The sequence below is a fragment of the Mus pahari genome, chromosome 14, assembly GCF_900095145.1.
Source record: "Mus pahari chromosome 14, PAHARI_EIJ_v1.1, whole genome shotgun sequence".
Lineage (NCBI taxonomy): Eukaryota > Metazoa > Chordata > Mammalia > Rodentia > Muridae > Mus > Mus pahari.
Window position 1 is genome coordinate 27880470 of NC_034603.1, and position 3928 is coordinate 27884397.

Consider the following 3928-nt stretch of genomic DNA (forward strand, 5'->3'; position numbering starts at 1 on the left):
TCCGCCGGCCAAGCGCCGCGAGATCTTACCTGGCTGAGGCCCCCCTCCCGTCTCCATGGAAACAGTTCCGCTAGTCGCCGGAAGTTAGGTCCCTCTCCCTCGCCTTTCAGTGTAGTGCACTTGGGAAAGCTCGTCTCATGTTAAATGGAAATAAGGAAGAAAGGAAAGAATAATACTTAAGCACAAAATTTCTAGGCCCAGTTTTCCTTAGGATGGCTGAACATTATTTTAAACCCAGCCACATACTTCCGACATGTCTCCATTGCCACTTCCGGAACATGTCCATGGAGATCCATACTTTCTTCCAGAGGCAAGGGAAATAAATGACTCCTTTTGGAGGATGGGGAACTCGTTTTATAAGTTCCTGAAGAGGGGCTGGTGAGATGGCTCAGTGGGTAAGAGCACCCGACTTCTTTTCCGAAGGTCCGGAGTTCAAATCCCAGCAACTACATGGTGGCCCACAACCATCCGTAACAAGATCTGACTCCCTCTTCTGGAGTGTCTGAAGACAGCTACAGTGTACTTACATATAATAAATAAATCTTAAAAAAAAAAAAAAAGTTCCTGAGGAATGGTGGCTTTTATCTAACGACCAGAAACCCTTCTATATTTGAGATTGTGCTCATTTCTGGACATACACAATGCCTGAGAACTAACACCTTAGTGCTGGACAGTTTCCCAAGTCGAAAGTATAACATGGGGAAGGTTTTGCATTCTAAAGCTGAAAACGAAACCCCAAGCAGTTCCTCGGGTTTCCAGGCTCCCCAGGTCTAGACTGAAACAGTGATTTTTCTCATTCCATCTTTGGTTTCTTATATGACCATCATCTATCTGTAACAGTTACACTTTCCACAAACGTAATCTAAGGCTAAGGGGTTCTGATGGATAGCACAGCACACTTTAGGTTCCTGCTTGGCTAGGAACTAATTTCTTTCCTAGGATTTCTAGTGCTGTAGCAAAGATGAGAAAAAGGTGACTTTGTATCACTTCATAAAATGAATGAAAGGTCTCAGGCAATGAGGCTTTAGAGGGAGACTGACTCTTGAAAGCAACTGGAATCCAGGATGTTAGTGTTACCTCTCTAAATACAAGTGTTGCTGTTCCTAGGGGGCAATCCCAATGCTTGTGTTACAGCTCAGGAAAGGCTTCTCCAATGGAAGTATTACAACTCTGAGGGGAGAAGTTTCTCGTGTGTAAGTGTGACAGCTGAAGGAAAGTTATCCTGGCAGTCTGGAGCCAAGGAATGCCACACAATCACATGGCACATCAAACTTCACTCAAGAGACTGGGAGAGATAACAGCAGGTGCTGCCTCTGCTCCTGGGAGAAGCAGCAGGGAACTGATGAGGAGACAGGCTTATACAGAGTTTCACGGGGAAGGAGTTTTCCAGGGTAAAGATTTCCAGGGTGAGGATTGGTGAGATTTCAAGCCAAACTCAAAGACTGTTGAGAGTTTGTGCTCAGGGATTGGTAGGTTTTGGAGCTGAGGAATTGGTGGGTTTTGGTAGGTTTTCAAGTCTGGATACTGTAGACTTGGACCTTTTACCTTACACAGGTTCTTGGTTATACTCAAGATAAAAATCCATTTTGTGGTCGGGCGTGGTGGCGCACGCCTTTAATCCCAGCACTCGGGAGGCACAGGCAGGCGGGTTTCTGAGTTNGAGGCCAGCCTGGTCTACANAGTGAGTTCCAGGACAGCCAGGGCTANACAGAGAAACCCTGTCTCGNAAAACCAAAAAAAAAAAAAAAAAAAAATCCATTTTGTGGTTATTCTCCCATCTCAAGTCTTCTGTATGGAGGACTGTTATGTGACAAAACTTTTCCTGGGGAGATGCTGTACACACATGTACTAACCCCAGATGAGGAGTCCACAACAGGCCAAAGAATGGACACCACCAAAGTCCAACTTGGTTGAACCAATGAGCTTTATTGGGGTTGTTTATAAGAGTATAAATGAGGAGTTACTTACAGGAGCAGAAATGACTCAAAGACAGCTACCAATATGGGTGACAGCTCACAAAAGCTGGGACCAGGAACACACTGCACAGCCTGAAGGTAACTCAACAGGCTGCAGCAAGCATCCTTTCTTGCTGACTCCATTGTTTTAAGCCTCTTCTAGGTGGCTAAGCTGGTTTCTGCTTCTTCTAGGCAGGGTTTGGTCTCAGACTCTTCTTTTCAGCTTGGCTTCACTCTTAGAGGAAACTGTCACCAACAAGGACATTTAACCAGATTATAGGTTCTTGGTTTACAGTTGGAGATGGCACTACCCTCTGGAGGAGTACTGTTTTATCTTTATCCTTCCAAGTGGTCAATGAACCACAGCTCCAAAAGGGGCAGAAACACCCATGCTGGTGGCATATCTAGACGTAACAAGAACACTTTGCACATGTACTTACTACTAAACCTCTATCTTGTTCCCAATATAGACCCACATGTGCTCCTCCATAAGTTGACTGAGCATTACTATGACCAAAGGGACTTTAGGGGTTGGACATCCCATTCTTTTGCTCAGATAGCATCTCCATCTGTGGTCAAGCAGGCAGACAACCACTCCCTGCTTGGATGATATATAGTAGTCAGGGATGAGCCAAGAGCCTGCATCTGTTATTTCAGGGTAATGTTGCCCAACCCCTGTATACTTTGATAAGGGGAGGCAGGAGTCCATAAAGGACAAGGGGAGAACCCTATGTGACTAGTAGGGTGAGACCTAATACTTAACCAAGCAATTGGCAACAGCTGGTCCCAGACTGGGGGACACTCAGTGAAGTCCACAACTATATTTTCAAATGGGGCTTCTCCAACACTCTTTACCATTGAAGAGACATTAGGTCCCCAGCTCAGGTTGTTTTGGATACATATTTCACATTGTATACCACCTGGGCTGTGCTGGAGAGTCAAAGGATGTACAAAAGTCAGCTCAATAGGTCTTTATGAGCCTCCCAGATAAGGTGGGTCTTCTGGTGTAACTGTTTGACAATGTTAGACCCTAAGGCCTTATCTTTGAGTTCTCAACCCCCAAAACACAACTTGATGACAGATCGCTGCAATGGCAAGAGGTTTATTGTTTCAGTGCACGTGGGGTTGCTCAGCCTCACAGGGAGAGACAACCCCGAACTCAAAAAGCATAGCTCTTTTATACTCTTTTTATGGGGGGGGGGTTTGACAGCTAAGTTGTAATTGGTCAGCAAAGCAGCAGTATATTTTTGACTCACGGGTCAGCTATTAACGTCATGGAAAATTCCAGCAAGGTCAGGGAGGTTTGTGGTCTTTCTCGGGATTTAGTGCGAGGCAGGGCAGGGGAATTTTTTTTGGGAACTGCTATTTTTGTTATGGTTATTTTTCCAAGAATTGTTAATCTTTTTTTGGCAGCTGTAAGCTTAGTCTGGTCATTTTGACCGCTAGTTTGGAAAGTCCCTTCAGAAAGGAAAGTCTGGGTGGTCTTAAACTTATTTTGGATTCTACAACACCTGAGACTATGGCCTCAGGAATTAGCCATTTTCAAATCCCCACCATCCACGTGGAAGACAGATTCCACTTTCAGTCTTATACTGAGTGTTCATGGTGTGAGTAGCTAGGCTCCCATTCTACCAATAGCCTAAATCAGTGCATAAGGCACAGCTCTAGGTTCTATTGTTCCCTTGAAGGGTGCAAGCTTCACTTCTCAGTCTTCTTTAGTTTCTTCCCTTGATGCCCTCCAAAGCATACAACTGTCACCTCTTTAGGTGGCATACAGCATCTAAAATTTCAAGGATTTCTTCTTAAGTTTGCTTTGGTTTTGTTTGTTTGAGACAAGGTCTCACAATATTGCTCAGGCTGTCCTGGAACTTACTATGTAGACCGGGCAGACCTTGAACTCACAGAAACCTGCCTGCCTCTGCCTCTGCCTCTGCCTCTGCCTCTGCCTCTGCCTCTGCCTCTGCCTCTGCCTC